General features: G+C 42.8%; 1 long non-coding RNA gene across 1 annotated transcript in view; it reads left to right on the top strand.

Annotated features, from left to right (window-relative positions):
* LOC126923161 (uncharacterized) overlaps positions 1-18,600 on the top strand; it is a 31,555-nt gene extending 12,955 nt beyond the window's left edge. Inside the window, exons 2-3 of the long non-coding RNA XR_007713059.1 lie at positions 3,244-3,358; positions 9,516-18,600. This is a non-coding gene — a long non-coding RNA (uncharacterized LOC126923161). The remainder of the gene's footprint in view (positions 1-3,243; positions 3,359-9,515) is intronic.
* The last annotated feature ends 6,489 nt before the right edge of the window (positions 18,601-25,089 follow it).

The raw sequence follows: 25,089 nt of genomic DNA, 5'->3' as shown, positions 1-25,089 counted from the left end.
CTCCGTTATTTCAGCGTGTGAAAATCAGCCGACGTGATATTCGTTATTGATTCCACGATATCCCGCGATTATTATCCGCGCGTAATTAAACGCGAATAATTGGGCGATCGAGACCTCGTCGATTCATACAGTCGTTCGAGCGAGTTGAAGCGACAAAGAGTTCAGATCATCGGAAGAAGAGACAGGGGAAGAAAAAATGTCGAATTCATTGCCCAGTTGGTTAATCCAGAAGTTTATCTTTCGCTCGTTCTAGAACTGGGTCAACGCACTCGAATCTTCCGTGCGAATCTTCTACGCTCGTACATATACATTTCGATTTCTCTCCTTGACGTCACTGCTACTCTATTGCTGCGTTGTTCCAAGCATTAGCGCGGAGACCGCTCACAAATCGAAGCTAATCGCATATACAGCACTTTGTAGAAGTCTTTGGACAATCTACGATAATAATTTTATAATGGTAAGTAATAATCAGACTGTGAACGTTGATGTATTTACGAGAAATTTAGATGCAAATATTTCTAATATAACGTAAAAAAAAATACATAAATGTATAAAATATTCAAGGCAACGTACTCGCGATAATACGTGATAGGTGAAACAAACCATTATTTAGACTGCATTTCTTGACCAATATTCACAAAAATGTGAATTTGCTTAAACGTTTCCGGTCTATCGACAAAACATTAAAATATTAAAATCTCAAAATATTGAAACAAGAGTAAAATTACGACGTAAAAGTTCAAAGCCTACGGCAAACTGAAAATAACATCAGGTATTTGCATATTTATTTATAACGACAAAACGTATGCGTATTATTACTTTCGCCGCAGTCCATACATCGCTTCAAATTTCACAACGGCAACGAAAGTTCGACCGCGATTAGGCGCGTTCGCTTGCAAAATTGATAGACGAAATTAAACAACGAAGGCCCGTTATTTTTTGTATTAAAGACGACGGTTTCGATATCAGGCAGACGGCGAATAAGCAATAAATCGTTTGCGTCATAGCGCCACCTGCGCCAAGCTCGAATGCTTAGTTGCGTAAATACCTGTGTAACGTACGTGTACATATATGTGCATTCGCAGGAAATCGTCGTGAGCTCGCGTGTCCACATCCACGCATCGTCGTGAAAGGAAACGACGAAAAGCAGCACGCGCAACAGGTCTTTTCAGATTCTACCGACACGAGTAAAATGAAAGGAATCCGTGCAAACTTTAACATACTCTTTTTACCCTTCTTCACCTTCTGTCCCGCACTCGTCTAAATTACTATTCGCTTAAACGCGTTACCGTGTGCTACACGTGGCACGCGATTAGCGTCAAGCCGCTACACATCGTTGCGACTGAATGAGACCGTCCGAATTCACTTCGTATCGAAATACGTCATTATACCACGTGTTACAGCTGTGTAAAATCGCTTAAAAATTTTAGCAGCTTACCGATTATTTTTGCTACGTTCTCTAGATTAAATGTTGCTTCATTTAAATCCTAATTTTCTATCCCTTGGCTTATTTTTACAAAATTTACTGATACAAACATCCTATTTAAAGTCTCGTTCGCTGAATTTCGAGTCCAGCCGAATACGCATAGGTTCGCACCATTCCTCTAGTTACATTTGTTAAAATGTAAATTTGCATAAACATCGAATTTAGTCATTACAAAGGAAAAACATGACGTAGGTATGTAATTTAGTTTATCTGGTAGTCGAAGATTATTGCATGGACGATTTGCTATTAGCGTAGTTCAGTTTCGTAATCTTTACTGCTCGTATCGATATCCGATTCCGTTGGTTGGCCCCTTTCCCCTTCGCGTTAGGCTTCCCCTTTCCCTCGTCCGTGGCTGTGAATGCGCGGCGTCAGAATTCTTATCGAGTGGCAGAGAGCACGTTTACGTCAGAGGTGACCACACCGGAATAAGTTTTGTCCGGAGAGGGCACACGAAGATACGGTTGCACGGAAAACGATCGTTATTCCGCCAACGTTCCGCTTCTACTTCTCTCGTTATCATTCGGAGCGGTGTGCGTGCAACCGCGACTCTTTAAGTCTATTCACTGGCCTCGTGTTCCTCTTCGCGAGCGTCGATCGAGGAAAACCCTCGTTCGACCGTTCCGGAATACCGGACGTTGCGAAACTCGAGAAACCTCGATTCTGATACTCCTCATCGCGTTTAAAACAATGTCAAGATGGGAACGTTCACTTGGTTTATATTTGGCATTTTTGTGATTCTAATAAAGGGGAACTTTTGTACCAAGCTACGGAGGAAGTTGCGATAAACGCAGTTCTCTATCGACGAGATTCGGTTAGCGAAGATTCGAATTGTTCTATCGGTATCGGATACGTGTCCGCCCACTCGTCGTTACCACACAACGCACACGCTTCCACCCATCTCAACTGATTTTCCCGTAGGCCAAGATAGAATCCGTAACAGAATACTTTATGTGTGCATTGGTACATACATTTGGACACTTTCAGATTACTGAAAATCTAGAGGTTCGCGAAGGTATTTCAACACTTACCGTAGAAAAGTTTCACGGGTGTGTGTTATATAGAACATTGAAATTTCTCCACCACCGTAACGTGATACGACTGTCGTGATTAGGCAATCAACAACTGAGAAACGTTCTTTTATCAGAACGTTGAAAATATGATAACAATATCAGGTTTTTAATCGAATTACACCATACATATGTTCGTATACTCGCGTAGCAAGGTACACGTGGAAATATATTTCGCAAATTTTTTGACGAATCATTCGATATCGGATGCGTTCTTTGTCGTTTCTCCCTTCGTTCTGATACATGCTTCTACATAGCGCAGAAAGAGAGAGAGAGAGAGAGAGAGGGATAGAGAGAGCGCAATGATCCAGTAATGAATGGATTAAACAGCCTGACGTCACAGGATGGATTATATAAACGGTGGTGCGCGTGACATCGAACGTAGGAAGGAAGTTGGCTTCCTTTCGTACCTAGAAGGTATTCGTCCGTATGCACGTTCGTGCAATACATGCATACGCATAAGCGCGTACCCAAACGATTTCGTTGTCGAGGGGTCGTTCATTTAAAAGCGGACGAGCTCGGTTAGAATGCCGATGACGACAGTGCCGCCCCTTTCGAAACTTCCCTTCGGTGAAACTCTCTCGACCTCACTCTCCTTTCCGATACACGACGATCGATTTTGACCTGCTTTTTTACCTTCGATTGACCGTACACCTACACCTACAGAGATTGTTTTCCTTTCTGTTGCAGATCTCGGATAGAAAGTCGTAAGAAATGTTTGGCTGAGACATTCTGTTAGCCGTTTAAACCCACGTTCCACGCAGTTGATAGAGAGTCGCGCGAGTATACGCGTGCCAGAAGCAAGGTATGCCTTCTAAGAACCCATCCTGCGATCCGTCGCGTCTAACCGTCGACTCTGGTCGGTATATTTTTGAATCCGCTCCGTCGAGGATTTAGTCGAATAGCGGCGCGCCGTACAGTAGAAACGATGTTTCGTAGTGAGACCGAGTGGACGACCCAGTTTTCGCGAAGCTCGTAATACGCGGAAAGATCTAGGCACGTGTTTATGGATCGAGACAGACGCGGCTCGTTTCTCTCCGAGGTCCACCGTGGTGGTTATTAACGCGTGTAGTCTGGAAGCCGTCTGCAGGTCGACGTCCGACGCGCAGAAATAGAAGCACCGCGACGCTCGTTACATTCCGTCACCTACAATCGCTGACCATCCTCGAAAGCCGCTGGCCAATTCGCCGCTGCCGATTCCACCAGTCTCGTGCACGCGTACTGCATTTAAAACGGTCACGCGTGCTGTTTTAGCTCGGCAAGACTACCGGGCACCGATCATCCGCGGCTTCTTCCGGTAGGCGCCGTTATATCGGGTCGTCTGGAACGCTCTTCCGCTCTCGTCCATCCGTTCGTCTATTCCGACCTTTTTCCGACCACACAGATTTCTTTTTCTTTCTTTCTTTCTTTCTTTCTTTCTTTCTTTCCTTCTTTCTTTCTTCCTTTCTTCTTTCTCTCGTAAATGATCCAGGTATCTGTGAAGATTTCACAGTAACGGTTTTTCGCTTTCGTCCGGTGAAACGACGATTACCTCGGAGTTGGTTAACGGTCACCCTCCTAACACTGGAAGAAGGGCAGGTGTGTAGTCCGGTTTACGAGGGAAAAGGGCAGCTGCTCGTCTTAGACGCGCTCTCTCGGAGCGAGGGAAAGGAAGACGAAGAACGCGAAAGGAAGGGATGGGACGCGGTTCGCTGCTAAGGTAAACGATATAATAGGGACGTAACAGTGGGTCCTTTTTAGAGGCAGATGTCCTGTTCGAGACACGTGCCCATCCCGAGCTCCCTTTTTCGGGCCCACGGGCCCCAACTACCTTCTTTCTTCATCGCGATTAGACCGAACGCGAGTGGGAATGCGAGCGGAAAAGCCTGAGAAGCGCTCTCTCAGAGTTCGCTCTTTTCGCTCCTCTCCTCTGCCGCGTCCGCTTCCGTCTTTTCTTTCATTCTTCCGTCTCTCTTTCCCCCTCCCTTGTTTTTTCTTTTCTTCCACACGCTCCTTTTTCTTCACCTGGACAGGAACACCAGCTGCTGCTCTCGTTACGACGAATTATACCGTTGCGTAGACAACCGCATCGACTATAATCACGACAAGGAGCATGACTACAACGATTCAAACGAGCATCCATTGTGCCCCTCTGAAACTCATCCAGCGAGATCACAACGACGTTTCCAACATCCAGAAACCAGACCCTCTGTCCCGAAGTTACGAATCGAAAGGGAAGAAGATGAAGCGTTTAGAAGTTAGTTTCGCAGGGTCAAAACGGTTTTTGCTGGTGAACAATCGCGAGAAGTTTGAAACGTTGTTGACCAAAGAGGATCGAAAATTTGCGTAGCCGGTTTCTCTCGTCGCAGGCTGCGAGTTCGATGGATCGAAGATAGAAGACGTAGGGAGGCAAACTCTTTGAAACGGTCGAGCCCACGGTTGAAAGGTGCATTGAAGATTTCGTGGAAGCCGCGGTTCGTCTCTCTATTCGCGAGCCGCATTCAAGTTCGCCGCGTTCGTTGCCTGAGAGCCTCTGCACGGCGTGCGACTTTTTGAGTCGCTTTGGTCCCACGCTGAGACTATGGCCGTTCTACGTATACGCGTGCACGTTTCTATGCACATGGACGTATACGCGTATAGATATAGAAAAGCGTGGAACTCGCAAGGACTGCGTTGCACCTGCAATTGACCATCCGTTGGTCTGCTTTTCGTTCGCCAATACTTATCATCGAATTCGTTCTCGTTCCTTTGCTTCTCTCTGAAATTTATCTGAAATTCATTTACATTCGCCGTTCATTTTCAAACGTTCGATCATAGACATTTTTGGTTAAAGAACGACACGACGTTCGCATCTTCTTGTACAAAATTTATCGATACAATATTAGTACAATATTTAAAAGTCTCGTTATTTATCATTGCCGATTGATTTCCAAGCTTGTCACTATCGCGCATGGGTATTTGACAATCGTGCAAGAATGTTCCGATCGCGCGTCTAGAATCGACAGCCTCGAAGATACCTAAATGCCTGCTATGTCTGTTCCAATTCCGCCGCGTTTCATCCTCGATCCAAATTCAATGGTCCGTATGGACTATCGAGAATTCCTCCTGGAAATTCGTGTTTGTAAGGAACAAGCTTCGTTGAACACGGCCGACCACGAGAACTATTTCGCGTGAAAATATTTGCCTTTCAACAAGAACCGCAAAGAAACGCGCGCAAAAATCGGAAGAACGCTATCCAGCTCGATCGCAATTGACTCGCAAAACCGCGAGATTCTAAATCACGCGCAGAATCCGTTGAAAACAGAGCAACGATCTTATTTCTTTCCGATCGAACGCGAAAAACGATCCAGGACAGCGGATTGATTTGGGATTCAAGGTAACGACGATAAATCGGACGCGAAAACGAAACGAGGAAACGTCGGGGACGCGAATCGTGGCTGATCTATTATGAAGCGGTTCCTGCGTATCGTAACGCGCCGAGATTGACAATGACATAACGCACACGACGCCACTAGTCCTCCATTATTCATCGAAGAATCATCGATGCGAATTATCATATTATAATGGCGACGGACATCGGTATTCGTAACCTTGAAACGATGACCGCTCGTCTTGCCACCTTGAACGGCGGAAGCATCGGTATTTCTCGATATTCGATCGAGATCGAGATCCTTAACGTTCCTCGCCTATTCGCGTAGATTCTATAGACCGAGACAAAGTCCAGCAGAGCGAATAGTAACAAGAGAATAGCAAAGTCGAGCAACCGTGCTAACCGCGGCCAACCGAAGTTTCCTATCGTTTCTCCGCCGTGTTCGTTTGGTATTCCGTGCGTCGTTCGCACGATGATACCCGTGGCGTACTTCCACTACACTCGAGGATATCGACGACGAATCCATCTTCGAGCGATTCATAAGGCGAATGCCTTCTCGTAATTCGACGCGAGGCTCGTGAAGATAGAATCGAAGAGGACAAGGAAACGAGGCTGTTAATGGCAGACCCGTTCAGAAGCCTTTTAAATTTACTTTAGAATTTACAAATAATAATTTGCGGCATTTTCTCGCGATAAACGAACTTGTACGAGTAAGTCGTTTACTTTCTTGCGAATCGAATATTAATCGCGTATTTACGCGACGAAACGAAGAAATTAACCAACAAGGAACGGAGTTGGTTAGCTGAGAATAGAAGAGTCGTTTAGGTTGATAAATCAACGAATCGCATGGTCAACAACGAATCCGGATGTATGTACTAGTAAGTCAGTGTAGTGGTTCGGCTGTCTCCCACGGCAGGGCCTCGCGTCGACCGCATTCCACTCGCAGACCCTTTCCACCGCCACCGCTGCTGGGTGATCGACCCTAATCGCCAAATTCGATCTCGAATTATCGTCGTCCCGCTTTCACGCGTCAGTTTCACGCTTTCCTTGTAAAAAAAGAAAAACTCCGTCGTTTTCTATTCCCACATTCCGTCTGTATATTTCTTTTTATCATCAATTTCGCAAATTCTGCCAAACACCCAATGAATTTTTCCAAAATTGACGCGACGATCAGCAATGAATATATTACGAGTTTCGTACGAAACGTTAAAAAGTATCGTTAGCGTGTTGTAACGAGACTCGACTATCGCCACTATTACATACAGTGGCCGTACATTATATTTACGCATACATAGCACGATACGGTATAATAGAAAAACTAGGATACTTGGTCAGCGAACGATCGCGATCCAAAATGATCATAACGCGAGAATTAATAACTAGTTTGTGAGTAGATGCGAAAGACCGCATCGGGGCAGATGACAGTGACAATAGCGGCGGTGATATCATTATTAGTAGTAGCGGTATAGAATGGTAGAAGTGGTACGAGCTGCGGAGTAGTAGTAGGTGGTGAAGCCGGTAGGTGGAACACGACGGTGATTCGGTGAGCAGCGGGTCTGCTCCCTAGTAGAGGCATCGAGAAGAGAGGAGAAAAGAGAAGAAAGAAGAGAAGAGGAGGAAGAAGAAAAGAACGAAAAGGTGAAGGAGGCTGATCAGGAGGTGAGGAGGCAAGAGTAAAGTCGCCGACTGGACTCGTACCTGCATTCCATTCCCACTGGCCGCGTAGGTCCTTGTATAGGTGGTCGTTCTCCTTCTCCTTCTACTCTTCCTCCTACTTCTTCGCCAGGGGAGTCCTCGTCAGTCGTTCGCTCTTCATCTTCATTTTCCTTTTCATCTTCGTCCTTGTCTTTCTCTCCGTTTTCGTCTCTGTTCGCGTTAGTTTCTTTGCCCACTCTTTCATTCGTTGCTCTGTTGCTCCGTCCGCCTCGTCTTTACGCACATCTCGCCTATCTGTTCGATAAAAATTGCATCCACCGTTACCTACCTGCCGCTATCTATCGCTTCTTCTCACTTTCTTATCTACAGCCCGATACCGATTTTCTTATTTGAGAATTCCAGACCGTTCGTCTATAGACAAATCGTAGTCGTTGAATCGTCACCCATTAGGACCGAATTTAGTCGAACGAAATTGATTTTCGATCAACTCTTGCCGGTTCGATTCACTTATCCGAACACGAACTTTTATTATACGAACAAAGTATAGTGGACAGTGGGAGAAATTGGCGAGTTTCTATTGTATGGACTTCAATTGTACATATTTGTCCCTCTACGAGTTCAGATAAATGCAGGACTACTGTATTCGAAAAATTACGTCCTATATTTTCGTAAATGCCTACTTCGTTGACTCGCTGCTTCCCTTAGTCTCCTACCTCTTCGATTCGACTTTGTCTTCTCGGCTTTATCGTTTCATCCTCTTTCTTCGCTTCTTTTCCTTCTCTTCCCTCTTTTTCGCTCCTCCTCCCTCGTTTTCTCTCCAGTTGCCAACCGGATCAGAGTCCCGAGAGCACTCGAGAAAGATCTCCGGTCTAAACGTAGTCCACGGCTTTTCAACCAACTTCGCAAAAGGAGGTCGGTGCCGGGAGATGTAAAGCGTAAACGATCAAAGGTAGAACATCGCGTCGTCCATCTTCGTCCCGGCAACGGTTTCATTTCGATGGTCTCTGCCGTTGCTACTGCTCGTTCTTCAACCCGTTAACACGTTTCGCTCGCATCTGCGTCCATGGACAAATATAAACTCGTCGAGTTATTCCAGAGCTGCAATCCTCTTAATTAGAACAATTAGACGATCCGAGAATAGAAGGATGACGCGATCCACGTACCCGAGTGTCGCGGAATCGCACGGCCCACGCGGTCCTCTATCCGCTACGACATTGTCCATCTTTTCCACGATGCTTTCCCCATCCATCCACGTTTCGCCTTTCATCGGCTACAACGTCCGACGAGAAGCGAAGAGAAAGCAAAAGGGAAAGGAGTCGATGGTCCATAGGATGGCGTTCTAAAGTCCTCGACAACAAGGAACCTATCGTCCATGTGCCGTGTTTTTTGAAAAAATCATTGTTTATCGCTCGGTGTCTCTTCGTATTTTTTCCAAGCTGTTTGATCACCGAAGGAAGCAGCGACGAAAAACTTTTCGTCCATGTGCCATACTTGTTGAAAAAGTTGCTGATCGTTGCCCGATCTTCTTTGTTTCTTCGCGTTTCCGTGGTTCCGTAACAAAAGGGTTACTACCTGTTGCCTGTTTCGACAAAGATCAAAGGAAAATAAAGAAACCAACGTTCCTTCGATACGTATAGTTTCTCCACTGTTTCACAACACATTCGCGCGTAGACAACTTGCTACAATACCAAGAACGAATATCGCTTTGACACGTTCCTCTGATTATACCGTCTCGATGCTGAACAATATGTTTCTATAAATTGGTATTCGTGCGGCTCGCAAGCTACATCGATTAACTCCATAATTTAAAAAAAATAAAAAAAAAAAAAGAAAGCGTGCAGCGAACTGGAATTTATCCTTATTTATGTTATCTTTTTGCGATAAATAAGTTTATAAAGATAATTTGTAAATAATTTGTTTCTTCGAGATGTTTAATACCATATAATCACGTTTGCAGATGATGAAACCGAGAAAGTTAGAAAATGACGGAGTTGATCGCAGGCTTCCGAGAGTTGGCTACCTACCGTTTGGAACATGCAGCAACAGCAGGCGAGAAAAAGTTGTTGGTCGTTGGTTGGCTCGGTGAGGACGCAGCTTAATAGACGCAGGATCACGCGTCGAAAGTTTCGGACGATCAGTGAACTTGAAAGCGGTACCATGATGAATCCGCGAAAGTAGGAGCAACGACCACGCGAAGGGAATGCTGTTCGACTTCCACGCGCGCACGTTACGTGACAATATGCCCCCGAAGCTCCGTTTTCTGGCTAAACTACCGATGCGAACGATGCCATCGTGCGCGCGCGCTAATCGTTCGTAGAAAGTTCAGCAACCTCTGCCGACGTTTCGTCTCGTGGCCCTCTTTCTCCTTCCTTGCCTCTCTCGATAGCCAACTACTTCGATCGGCGTACCGAACGTATTTAACGCTCGATTCCATGACGAGCTTCCTGTGCCACGGAACGAGCTGCCATTCCTCACCAATACCGTCGCTACGTTAGAACGTGTCGCGAATTTCGTGGAACGGTGAACGGTCGACCTTGTAAGCCCGACTAGAAAGCTATACACAGGGTGTTCCAGTATTGATGGTAGAACCGAGGAGGGGCTGGTTCCGTGTTTAAAAAATGGATCGAGAATATAGAATACACTTTTCTTTTCTTTTATTTCAGGCTTGGAAATCATTTCAGACTTTCGAGAAAACTGACTCGAAAGCCTGGTCTTAAAGAAAGCAGAATTTTCTCCGCGTTTAATTAAGAATTCGGTTGGTTCACGCGTGCTCCATCAAGTTTCTAGTTTCATTTTCTCGCAAACGAAACATCCTACGAAAAGTATCGTTTATTATCCACATTTTTTACTTATTTTCATACGTGGAACAAATTCTTGTCGGTTTTTCGCTTCCATCCAGACCGGAATCAGCCAGGTTCCAATGCTTTTGATTTTCATCAAATTTTCAAACACGAATAAAGCGCTCGAATAAAATTTTATTCTATAGTTTTAATTTGTTCTTTTTCGCGTAGGATCACCTTCTTGCCGATTGTATCGCGAATACCGGAACATCCTGTACGCCGTGCTAAAGCGATCGTCGTTCGCGATGCTTCGAATTTGCCCTCCTTTCGTATCGCACACATAATCGTTGCTGGTTTTCTCGACACTCCTTTTCACTCGTTTCATCCCGCGTAATATTCCTCTCGACTAGTTGCTCTTCGGTTCTCCGTCTCGCTCATTGTCCACGCTTATTCACCGCGATGCGCTGTTTCGCTCGTTCAATTACGCACTTCGTCGGAATGCCGAGGGAGAAACGAATTCCAAGAGTGGCAGCCTTGTCAAGGTGTTCCCCGCGCCACTCCTGCATGGAAAAACTTTTCTACTACGTAAGTACGTGATTTCGATGATGCGTTGATAATGATCGAACAAAAGAGCCGCGTGCCGATTCCTTCGTTGCGCGTATACGTGCATAAACGATCTCGTAATATTTTTCGACTATAACGTGTAGTTACGTAAGAGCGTTTGCACCGCGTCATTTTGATTATTGCTCGATGGAATGGAAAAGTCAGCCAGCCATTTGCCGTAAATCGAATGGCTCTTTCGCGGAAGGAACGGACATAAAGGAAGACGAATATGTTATTGCGAATTATAAGAGAGATTGTAAAAAGGATTATATAATGTGTGTTTCCTGGGATTTTTTGATCCGAGGATTCGCGTCCGTGTAATATTTGTATATATTTGAAAAGAATTTTCGCAGCCTGGATAAAACGCATGCTGATCGACGATGCGTGTGATGTACGCGTGCATACATGCGTATATGTATGCTCGTGTACCTCGATCCACATCTGCACGCGAGATTCTCTGGAGGGGTCTGTCACGCGTACAAATAGCTGACCTCGCTTCGTCGCCTCTATCAATGGTTGGACAGTGGACTGAATGACTTTTATGCCTCTCTTCCTCTTACTACGCCCTGTCGCGTGATAGCCTTCGCTCCGTTTCTTCGAATCCTTTTTCCCACCACCGCTCCACCCAGTGGAAAAAACCTACCGCGACGTAATAACCGATGAAATTTCAAAAATTACTTTCAACAGGGAAATATCGCGATATTTTCAAGGGAAATTGTATCTCCTCCTTGTCACTATGTCGGGAATGACGTATACGGTAGGCGGAAAACTATAGCAGCACGTTCCATTCTACGCGAGAACGTGTTTGCTTGTGAACGTTCCGTTTCTCAACGGTAGATAAGGTAGAGAACACTGTTGGTAACGAAGATCGCGTCGCTGGTGAAGCAGCAGCGAATACGAACGACTACCACCTATACCTTCGTTTAGTAAGCCAACTCGGAAACCACCAGTCGATAACGCGATCGTCTACCGTGTCGGTACTTTATATTTTTGCGGAAGTTGATGGACAACACGTTCAGGTATAAAAAATAACTCTGATAGACTTTTTCTTCAACCTAGAGGGAATTTCAATGCAACCAACAATAATCGAAAGATGTAACGAAATTCCGCTTGTTCGTCTAATAAGCCGTTGCTCAAACTTTTGCACAAAGACCTTCAGCAATCGGTTATGTTGCGATATCGTGGCAAACCTCGCTCGTTAACTTTTACGACCGGCTGAACGAGAAGGAGCGTGTCTCGTGATCGCATCGCGTTAATTGGATAAAAGAAAAACGACGAAACGGTTCTCGGAAGGATTCGATAGGATACGCGTAACCAGCAACGAATCTATACAGTGTTACGAATCGTTACGATATCTCGCGTCGTATATCTTCGTCAATTTCGTATCTGTTAAACTCGTGACTTTATGCAAACAGAAGAGCAGAGAAATATCATCGGTCGTTGAGATCCTACAACGCGAATTTCTCAGGGTCAGCCTCGTCGTTGTTTGCCGTTTATACTTTCGCGATCGTCCAGGGCTCTTTTCCTTCGTCTTGTCCGGTTCCACGGAATCGTCATGGGGTCGCAGGGTCACGTCGTATCTTTATCAGGGCCTGGTGTAACCGTCAACGCGTTATCGACTTGCCGATAACGCACGTGCAAAATAGTATACGTCGATTGATCCTCACGTTCGGTTATTAGCGTGAGCTTGCAAAAAGAAAAGAAAGAAAAAATGAAAGAGAAAAAGAACTCGGCCGACTCTAGCTCCTGTATGGATTTACGATTTCTCCGTCATCGCGGCCTCGTTATTAATGAGCCGCGCTATCGCATTCCACGATAATGGAAATGTTGTGCGGTCTGAAAAATACAAGGCTTCTTTAATCGATGATGCTTAGCCTGGCTAAGAATCGGACAATTTTTTGGAAGAACGTAGAAGGAAAACGTATTTGCAACCACGCACAATCTACCGATTCAGTCCGAGACAAACATTTCCAAATATAACCTACAAATTTAAGATATTCCATCGGTACATAACATTTAATTAACTGAACGAAGAAGTTGCGAACCATAGATGGCATCGCTAATCTTCAGCGTGAAACAAAGATTGTCAAAAGATAGTAATATTAATCTTATTTGTTTTAGACGTAACATAAGCGAGTCAACGGCTCTATTCGATTCGTAATACCGCTGCAAACTCAATGATCAAACAGAAAAGCTAGATTGCCAGCTGTTCCTCCAATATCGACACATTTCATAGAAAGTTTGTTCGTTATTAGGACGTAGCCGTGATTATTAGACTGCGAATTTTCAAGTAACATAGAAAAATGTATAAAATATTCAAACTATAATACTTACCTATCCGTTTAATCGTAGAAACTCGTAGATATAATAATTTGCATGAATATCCGAGGTCTCGCAATGACTTTTTCCGTGATAGCCTCGTTGAAAATTAGGTTTCACTCGCTGCTAACAACTCGCTATGGGACAAAGCACGGGAAAATCGTCGACAGGTAGTCGACGATAGCGATCATCGTTCAACGCACATAAGACTACCGTAAAAGACGAAACTGGTTTTCACAATGATTTGACAGATAGATTTGATTCTGAGATCATTGTGAAAGCTGATTTTGTTTGGAAGTCGCTGAAATACATCGCAGGAGAGACACGACGAGGATGGGACAGGAAACGCGCGTTCCTCTCGGATCTTGGAAACGATCGAATCACGGAGATCGCGTGCCTTCTTCATTCACCGTCTCAGGGTGTAATTGTTGACGGATAAATAAATTGTACGCACAAAGGAGCCTCTGTCTCGCGAGCATTGCACGTCGCAGCACGCGCTTCACGGCGCGCGCCTCGAAATTTATGATTCATCGAGGAGAAAACGACTACAAGAGGAGAGGAAAAGATGGAGGAACGCTATAAAGCAAAGAATTGCTCGATCTTTCCAATCGATATTGCCACGTTCATGGAAACTGCGGTGATCATACAACGATATCTGGTACGGTCGTTGGAAAAATGAGGGGAAAGCGAGGACTGAAAATGATTGGTTTAGACTAGATAAATCCCTACGATGTCACCGGATCGACCTAAATTCGTCGATCATCTGTGTTATAACCACCAAATTTCCAATCGAATAGCACGCACATAACACTAGGACTGCACTTAGACACACAATTTACATGGGAACAACATACTAAGTGAATTATAGACAAAATACGGATAAAAAGAAGACAAATGTACTGGCTAACTAGTCGAAACTCTAAACTCAGCATAGAATATAAACTAAAAGTCTACAAAACGATAGTAAAACCAATTTGGACGTACGGAATACCGCTATGGAAGACAGCAGCAACGAGCCACATAAATAAACTACAAGTCGCTACAATCGAAGATACTGAGAACGATAGCCAACGTCCCATGGTATGTCAGAAACGAAGATGTACGCAAAGAATCAAAGATACCAACGGCCAAAGAAGAGATCGGCAGGTACGCGGAAAAATACAAGCAAAGAACGACGTCGCATCCAAAGCAGCTGGCTGCTGAAGCGAGCAAAACTCTGATAGGAAGAAGACTAAAAAGGAAACGCCCCACTGACCTCGCCAAAGAAAAGATTTACGTAAAGATATCTTCGATGTATACGCCGTACATCTATTTTTAGTAGATTTTCGTGACTGATCGTATATGTTCGAATCTGCGAGTTAATATTTCGGATCCGCTGTGTCTTGACACCGAGGCAAATTTCATCCGATAAGAGCATCGATGTTATTCGAAAGAACATCGAAGAGGAAGAAAAATCAGACGAGCGTGGTCTGTTTTCGTGGTTTTCTCGAGGAAACAAGCGGATGCAGGCTGCTGGGCCGTCGATCGAGTATCTAGAGCACGAACGAGCAACGTGGTTTTTTGTCGGAATTTCCGGTAGTGATTTATCAAACGGGAAGATGGTATCGAACGAAGAAGCAACGGCAAGAAACGACTTCTCGCGGAGAGGCCGAAGAAACTAGAGAAGCGGAAGCGAAGAAAGAAGGGAAGGCAGAAGAAACGAAAGAAGATGGCTCGCGAGTGCTGCAGCAGCAGGCTATCCCGCGCGAACTCGGAACGCATCGTGCTATGCGGCCGGCCATGTATGCATGCTCGAGCGCTATCAAGTGTCAAACGAACCGAACTTAAGAAAAACCAAACGTTCGAGCTACAGCCGTGGAATTTTGAGAGAACGCATCCAGACAAGAGCGAGAAAGAGAGAAGAGAAACTCTAGATTCTAGAGATGGTATCCGTCCTAACAGTCATCTACACCGTCATGATTCTTAGACGATGGGTTGCTTTCGACCCTCTTAGCGCATCATATTCTTGACAGCTCGGGGAAAGGACGACGAGAGTGTTCTCCAGCTCGATCGCCGGAATCTAACCCCTTTTCTTCTCCACTTTGTTCCTACAGATCGAGTTTACCACCAGGTGACCACGTAATACACGGTGGCTGCGAAAATTACTCGCACGTACCTTGGTCTTTCGATGAAGCGTTTTCTCGTCGGGTTTCGTCTTTCATTTTCACAGTATTAGCATTTTTCTAGTCGTACGAGAATACTATCAAATCGCACGAAACTCGATACGCTTGCTCTTAAGTGGTATCGATACAAATACCGTACAGCGTGGGCCTGAATACGCTCGTCTAGCTGGAACTTGACCGATCGTACTTGACGAATTTACAAATTCAGTCTTCTGAAAGCTAAAGCCTCTAAAGTATCTCGTTATTCTTAATTTTTGTTTTATTCGGGGCCGAAGGATCTCCTCGTTCGACTTCGTTTATGTCTCGAATTTAGGCCCACGGTGTAGCGAGGATAGCTTCTTGAAACCTGTATCGAAGCCAATTCTCTCATCGTCTGGCATTTCTTTCAGGTTCGTCATGATCATCGATGCGATAATACAACCGTGCGCACGCATCCACGCGTCCTTGGACGTAGAACGATATTCGATGCAGTCGTAGACTTAGGCCAACCTAGGTCCATTTTGTTACGGATGTACGAGAAGGAGCGAGTTTCACTACTTTTTCTTTATTTCTTCTCAGCGACTTGAGCGGTGGCTCGTAAAAGAAATCCTTGGCAAATTGGGCCACGAGACGGGACATGGTCGTTCTCGTGTTTCGAGTCGATAAACTTGTGGCCGGCGTGCCTCGACGGCCACGAAATCACGCGAGATTTATTCTCCTTCCTCCTTTCTCTCCTGGTCCGGTCTGACGTTATTTTGACAGGACCGCGAGAAAATTTATCGAGGAGAGCGTAAAGGCGGTGGCAGCTACGCGGCACCGACAATGTTTTGAGCTATTAGACGAAACAAGTCACTGGTCTTTTACGAGCAGTTGCGGTGACCCACAGCGCCACGTTCCACCACCATCTTCGATCGTAAATCCAATTGGTGAGTAATTCGATATTAAACGATAAATATTAACGAAGCTTCGTAGATCTCCAATACTCGACATTGGCGATCTACTCGGTAGAATTTCAATATTCGAAACTATCGATTATTTTTATTAAATTGTATCGCTTTGTTAAATAAATTATAACGAACTCGAATAGAAATAAATCGTCTACGTAATAGTTACAGACGTTGTTTTATTTTGACGGAACGGTAGAACTTGATAGAAAATATAGCTGTAGAATTTCACTCGCAAGGATGTATTTCGCTGAGAAAGAAACGCGACGAAAAGAAAACCGAGGGAAAAAGAGAAAAATAAATCGAGAGAGCGGAAATAACTATTTAAAATCGACCACTCGTTTAATCGAGGTCTGGTCGTTATCGGGTCCAAACGTATCGACGCAACCAAGAGCTAGAATTTTACGAGCGAGAACCGTTGAACGACGTCGTAAAAACGTCGACCCGCGATTTTCTGGAAAACTCGTAAATCCTTGCACCCACTTGTAACATTCTTCAGAGGTTTCCACGATCTCGAGGGTCGATATTCCGAAATCAAATTTCATTTGCCTTCGCGTCGAAATGAAAAGTGTTTCGGGACTTTTAATTCTTCGGGAACAAATCTCCCGATTTGAAATGAACGTTGTCACGGTCTACGTAAAACATCGCGTCACACGCTACACATCTTACTTGACACGACGGATCAGATCCGCGGGCTAAAAAGACGTTACCCTTTAGATTCGAACATTCTAGAATCAAACATAGTTACGGTACCACGCCAGAATAATTTACTTGTAATTCTCAATGAGAATTGATCCCAAATAAAATTCTCCCAAATAATAATAAAATAAAAAACATAGTACACATAGTCGAACTATGGTACAATTGGTATTGGAATTTATTCAATAAAATAAAATTTCACAATAATTAACAGAAAAAAAGGGCCGTGATAATCCGCTTTGTCATCAGATCTGGCTTTTGACAGAATGGAAGAAGATGGAAAGTTTTCAATGGTGCTAATTCGATGACCAGCGAACAAGGATTGTAAAGGGCGTTGAGTGGAGGCAACGAGAGGAAGAAGGATCGAAGGGTAGCGCACGTGCGTAACGCGCGACACATCTCGATCCTCGGCTCTATCTCGTTCTTTCGTGGCGCGGATGTGCGCACCATCGCACACGCGATTCGCTCAACTTGCCGAAGAAGGCCTTTTCTCGTCCGGCCGCTGTTCCAGTATGTACGTTGGCCGGCGTCGTTGGTCTCGCGAGGCCGCGAGGCACGAGCAACGGGCCGAGCTTTTATCACAGCCGAATCGCCGCTAGCCACATGTGTACCGAGCAAAAACTTCCTCCTACGGTTCTTCTTCTTCTTCGTCGTCTTCTTCTTCTTCTTCTTCAACGTCCCTTCCTTTTCGTTTTTCTTTCCCCTGGTCCACTCGTGGTCGATTCCTCTTCGATCCGGTTGCGCGCGGGTGGTCAGTTCGATACACGTACATTCCTATTTACGAGTATTAGGCTACTCAAAGGAAATAAGGTACCCGAATATCATTAGGAAACCAGTAAAGTATCGAAGAATTATTAGGAAATTTTGTATCGAGATTATAGAATCTTAGGTAAATAAAGGACCCGTATATTCCATGTTGCAAGGATTTTGTTCAACGTAACATCGTGGCAAGGAGATTTAATTTTTTCGATATACCGCTCGATTTCCAATCGTATTTATTCAAAACGTATTAGACGTCGTTCCACTGAGTATCTTTTGTAACTTCTTTTTTTTTTTAATTATTTAATTTGTACTTTACAATTTGTCCAGCTGGACATTCGGCAAATTTTTCAAGCTCAATTATTAAGTAATACGTGGATGGCTATCCTCAGTGGGATACCATCTTTTGTAACTTCTGTATATATTTTCATATATAAATATAAAACTTTACCAATAGAATCGTAAGAGTCGTCGAGTCTCAAAATAGCGTTAATGAAATTTTAAGATGTTTCCCACCAAAACCCATTAGTTACCCGACTACTCGACACGACGGATCAGATCCGCAAACTAAAAACCCTTTAGATTTAAACATTAGATTCAACTAGAATCAAACGTACTATAAACGCTTATTATCCAAGTTATAGTACCACGCCAGAATAATTTACTTGTAATTCTCAACGAGAATTGATCGTAAAATTCTACCAAATAAAATAAAAAAAAAAAAAAAGAACGTACTGGAATACTTTCGTGAGTCTATGTACAGCAAAAATCATGCTGTAACAGTAATCGTAACCAAGCATGTCGATTTTACAGTTGGAACGATGAGAAAGCAATTGAGCGACGGAAAAACAGCGCGTGGCCTAATTTTTCACTTTCGTTCTTCCGATATCTTGGTCGATGGTGCACGTACCTTCGGATGTTGCAACCGATGTTGCATCGAACGATGGATCGCGCGAACGAATGATCCCAAGTTATAAATTACAATAATAGCCGAGGACATTGCAATCGGAGTAGCAATTAGTCTCAGTCGGCACTGGGTTTATCGCGTTCCACGGCTATCTTTTAGCGAACTTTTTATTGTAATTTGCAATAGAAAACTGCGGAGCCCTACTCGTCGTTTCTATCGTACGATACTTCGAATACGTAGCTTTTTGCTTTTTGTTAAAAAAAAAAACTTGTCCGCGATCTAACGGTCGGTATAAAATTTGTGTCCGGTTCGATAAAGGAGCACGACGCTCGTGTCGAATTGTGAATCATAAAGTTTTTAAAATGATAAACATCGAGATCATTCTGTGCATGTAACAACAGATTGTTTCGAGTTTGTCGAGCACGTACCATTCTCGAGTGGATCTCGTACTTGAGACGCCTCGGAAACCATCGAAACTCTCGTCTTTTCTTTCCTTCGCCCTCGTCGACGATCGCTTTCTCCCTTCTCCTCTTTGGACGTTTAGACGTCGATCCTTCGTTACCATATTTGTACGTACTAGAGAGCTTGAGCAAAAAAAAAAGAAACAAAATTCGAGCGTGAACTCAAAAAAAGGAGAGAAAGGAGTAAATTGCAGCGGATCGAAAAGAAATTGCTGTCGTGACGACGTTACCCTCGTGTCGATTGACCCTTTACAGTTTCGCATCGACCTACTTTTACCTCGAAGTGCGTAATTCGGATGAGAAAAAATGCAGTCTCACAGAAATCTACGTAAAGAACGTAGACGTACGAGACGCGGTAATGATAATCGTATTGCAATCTTTTTATTCGACTGATATTTTTCTCCTTCGATCTTTATACGAAAAATAGAAGCGCTCCGCCTTACGTAACTATAATACGATTACCGACGTGCCATGCGCCTGTCACGGACAGCGCACGAGAAAAAAGTCTCCCGTCTCGCACAGAGCCTAAGCATTCAGCGCTTAGCGAATCGACGTGCACGCAGAAACAAGTGCAAAGATAAAAGCAAAAGCGAAAAGGAAATACGAAAGGAGGTTGGTTAAAGAAAATGAATGCCTTGGAAACGAAGAAACATACCGACGACGTATAATAAGGAGGAGGAGGAGGAGGAGGAGGACGAAGGGTCTCTGAACGGTATCTACGATCGGCGTTGGACGAGAGGACTAACGTCGGCGCGTAAATTCAACGCGAAAAACGTACAAACAGACAAGGATTCTTTCCAAGAAGCTAGCGGCTGTCTCGTATCTCGAATCACTCTCTGCCAAATGCCAATTATCACGAGCCGCCGCTAGCAATTAACAGGCAAAGGCAAGCGAGGAAGAGCATCGGCAAACTGTTTATTCCGTCTCTGTTTCGTCGGAAAGGGAAGCAGTCGCGACGTGGATTGGAACCGTTCCATTGGTATTTTTCTTAACGCCTAACGTACGTATCTCGAACACGCAACTTGGATCGTGGCGATCTTGCGAATGCTTGGCACTGCCGTACCGATCTGTCGATATGATCGTGTATTCAGGGTGAATCGGTAACGATGCTACGATAAGTAACTAGGCGATTCTGCGCGTAAATACACAGGGACATCCTGTAGTACATCGCGTGCACCAAGTGCATCGTTGTTCGAGAGTACACATGTGGATCGCTGTTAGATACTTTGATAGAACGTCATTTCGTTAGAGAACTAGAAATAGAAAGACCCAGGACGATCTTTTTTATCGCCAATAGCAAGCGCCATTGTAGAACGGTATATCGGTCGATAAAATAGATCTTTAGAGACTAATACGCTATCGTGCTATCATCGGAGAATTCACTCGCAAACCACGTTCGAGATTTTCGTGAGAATCGAGTTAGAAATTAGTTGGAACAGGACGTAGTTAAGAGAGTACACGACGGACAAGTCTCACGCTGTTACGAATCGAGGAACCTCTGAATCAGACTGGAATAAATTGCAATATTTTCACAGTAGTATCCACAACAGGGATTTAATTATTTCAATTAATTATTCGTTATTCTTCTCACGTTACCTAACGATATTAACGTATTTTTTATGTTATTCCTGTTATATAATCGATGTTTCTATCTGTTAACAGGTAAAACAGGGAAAACACAGTTCGTACATGTATGGGGAGAACTGCGAAAAGACAATTGGATGATAGAAGTTGCTTCGAGTATCCGAAACGCAATTATTATTTTCGATGTTACTTATTTCGTATTCGTATGTAATTACGATTTTATATAAGGTATTCGATTAAATAATTATATGATAAATGGCATATCGCGTTATATCGCGTCACATTACGTTATAAAATTGAAATCAACCATTCTATACGCCATTGTACGTTACATCATCTTACATAAATAAAAAAATAGTGTTGAAAAATTTATCTTCTTTCTTTTACCCTCGACTCTATCCCCCTCCGATCCTTCTCCCTCGTCATTTCACCAACCAACGGAAGCAAATTTCAAGAACTCGTGTAACGAGTCGGCAACACGTTTGTTTACATTCCAGAAGTAAACAAATACAGAAGATGTAAATAAACAAACCAATGTTTGTAAACAGAGCGAAAACTTTGTATACAAACGTTGAAAAACGTAAATAAACACACCGGTGTTTGTAAACAGAGCGACAACTTTGTATACAAACGTTGGAAAACGTAAATAAACACACCGGTGTTTGTAAACAGAGCGAAAACTTTGTATACAAACGTTGGAAAACGTAAATAAACACACCGGTGTTTGTAAACAGAGCGACAACTTTGTATACAAACGTTGAAAAACGTAAATAAACACACCGGTGTTTGTAAACAGAGCGACAACTTTGTATACAAACGTTGGAAAACGTAAATAAACACACCGGTGTTTGTAAACAGAGCGAAAACTTTGTATACAAACGTTGGAAAACGTAAATAAACACACCGGTGTTTGTAAACAAGACGGAAATTCGGTATACAAACGTTGGAAAACGTAAATAAACACACCGGTGTTTGTAAACAAGACGGAAATTCGGTATACAAACGTTGGAAAACGTAAATAAACAAGTCGGTGTTTGTAAACAGAGCGAAAACTTTGTATACAAACGTTGGAAAACGTAAATAAACACACCGGTGTTTGTAAACAGAGCGAAAACATTGTATACAAACGTTGAAAAACGTAAATAAACACACCGGTGTTTGTAAACAGAGCGACAACTTTGTATACAAACGTTGGAAAACGTAAATAAACACACCGGTGTTTGTAAACAGAGCACAAACTTTGTATACAAACGTTGGAAAACGTAAATAAACACACCGGTGTTTGTAAACAGAGCACAAACTTTGTATACAAACGTTGGAAAACGTAAATAAACACACCGGTGTTTGTAAACAGAGCACAAACTTTGTATACAAACGTTGAAAAACGTAAATAAACAAACCGGTGTTTGTAAACAGAGCGAAAACTTTGTATACAAACGTTGGAAAACGTAAATAAACACACCGGTGTTTGTAAACAGAGCGAAAACTTTGTATACAAACGTTGGAAAACGTAAATAAACACACCGGTGTTTGTAAACAGAGCACAAACTTTGTATACAAACGTTGGAAAACGTAAATAAACACACCGGTGTTTGTAAACAGAGCACAAACTTTGTATACAAACGTTGGAAAACGTAAATAAACACACCGGTGTTTGTAAACAGAGCGAAAACTTTGTATACAAACGTTGGAAAACGTAAATAAACACACCGGTGTTTGTAAACAAGACGGAAATTCGGTATACAAACGTTGGAAAACGTAAATAAACACACCGGTGTTTGTAAACAGAGCGAAAACTTTGTATAGAAACGTCGGAAAACGTAAATAAACACACCGGTGTTTGTAAACAGAGCGAAAACTTTGTATACAAACGTTGGAAAACGTAAATAAACACACCAGTGTTTGTAAACAAGAAGGAAATTCGGTATACAAACGTTGGAAAACGTAAATAAACACACCGGTGTTTGTAAACAAAGCGACAACTTTGTCTACAAACGTTGGAAAACGTAAATAAACACACCGGTGTTTGTAAACAGAGCGAAAACTTTGTATACAAACGTTGGAAAACGTAAATAAACACACCGGTGTTTGTAAACAGAGCGAAAACTTTGTATACAAACGTTGAAAAACGTAAATAAACACACCGGTGTTTGTAAACAGAGCGAAAAATTTGTATACATACGTTGAAAAACGTAAATAAACACACCGGTGTTTGTAAACAGAGCGAAAACTTTGTATACAAACGTTGGAAAACATAAATAAACACACCGGTGTTTGTAAACAGAGCGAAAACTTTGTATACAAACGTTGGAAAACGTAAATAAACACACCGGTGTTTGTAAACAAAGCGACAACTTTGTATACAAACGTTGGAAAACGTAAATAAACACACCGGTGTTTGTAAACAGAGCGGAAACTTTGTATACAAACGTTGGAAAACGTAAATAAACACACCGGAGTTTGTAAACAAGACAGAAATTCGGTATACAAACGTTAGAAAACGTAAATAAACACACCGGTGTTTGTAAACAGAGCGAAAACTTTGTATACAAACGTTGGAAAACGTAAATAAACACACCGGTGTTTGTAAACAAGACGGAAATTCGGTATACAAACGTTGGAAAACGTAAATAAACACACCGGTGTTTGTAAACAGAGCGAAAACTTTGTATACAAACGTCGGAAAACGTAAATAAACACACCGGTGTTTGTAAACAGAGCGAAAGCTTTGTATACAAACGTTGGAAAACGTAAATAAACACACCGGTGTTTGTAAACAGAGCACAAACTTTGTATACAAACGTTGGAAAACGTAAATAAACACACCGGTGTTTGTAAACAGAGCACAAACTTTGTATACAAACGTTGGAAAACGTAAATAAACACACCGGTGTTTGTAAACAGAGCACAAACTTTGTATACAAACGTTGAAAAACGTAAATAAACACACCGGTGTTTGTAAACAGAGCGAAAACTTTGTATACAAACGTTGGAAAACGTAAATAAACACACCGGTGTTTGTAAACAGAGCACAAACTTTGTATACAAACGTTGGAAAACGTAAATAAACACACCGGTGTTTGTAAACAGAGCGAAAACTTTGTATACAAACGTTGGAAAACATAAATAAACACACCGGTGTTTGTAAACAGAGCGAAAGCTTTGTATACAAACGTTGGAAAACGTAAATAAACACACCGGTGTTTGTAAACAGAGCACAAACTTTGTATACAAACGTTGGAAAACGTAAATAAACACACCGGTGTTTGTAAACAGAGCACAAACTTTGTATACAAACGTTGGAAAACGTAAATAAACACACCGGTGTTTGTAAACAGAGCGAAAACTTTGTATACAAACGTTGGAAAACGTAAATAAACACACCGGTGTTTGTAAACAGAGCACAAACTTTGTATACAAACGTTGGAAAACGTAAATAAACACACCGGTGTTTGTAAACAGAGCACAAACTTTGTATACAAACGTTGGAAAACGTAAATAAACACACCGGTGTTTGTAAACAGAGCGAAAACTTTGTATACAAACGTTGGAAAACGTAAATAAACACACCGGTGTTTGTAAACAAGACGGAAATTCGGTATACAAACGTTGGAAAACGTAAATAAACACACCGGTGTTTGTAAACAGAGCGAAAACTTTGTATAGAAACGTCGGAAAACGTAAATAAACACACCGGTGTTTGTAAACAGAGCGAAAACTTTGTATACAAACGTTGGAAAACGTAAATAAACACACCAGTGTTTGTAAACAAGAAGGAAATTCGGTATACAAACGTTGGAAAACGTAAATAAACACACCGGTGTTTGTAAACAAAGCGACAACTTTGTCTACAAACGTTGGAAAACGTAAATAAACACACCGGTGTTTGTAAACAGAGCGAAAACTTTGTATACAAACGTTGGAAAACGTAAATAAACACACCGGTGTTTGTAAACAGAGCGAAAACTTTGTATACAAACGTTGAAAAACGTAAATAAACACACCGGTGTTTGTAAACAGAGCGAAAAATTTGTATACATACGTTGAAAAACGTAAATAAACACACCGGTGTTTGTAAACAGAGCGAAAACTTTGTATACAAACGTTGGAAAACATAAATAAACACACCGGTGTTTGTAAACAGAGCGAAAACTTTGTATACAAACGTTGGAAAACGTAAATAAACACACCGGTGTTTGTAAACAAAGCGACAACTTTGTATACAAACGTTGGAAAACGTAAATAAACACACCGGTGTTTGTAAACAGAGCGGAAACTTTGTATACAAACGTTGGAAAACGTAAATAAACACACCGGAGTTTGTAAACAAGACA

Source organism: Bombus affinis, chromosome 13 (genome assembly GCF_024516045.1).
Source record: "Bombus affinis isolate iyBomAffi1 chromosome 13, iyBomAffi1.2, whole genome shotgun sequence".
In the NCBI taxonomy this organism is placed as follows: Eukaryota; Metazoa; Arthropoda; class Insecta; order Hymenoptera; family Apidae; genus Bombus; species Bombus affinis.
The sequence above is the reverse complement of the archived record's forward strand: the minus strand, read 5'-3'. Positions and strand labels throughout refer to the sequence as shown.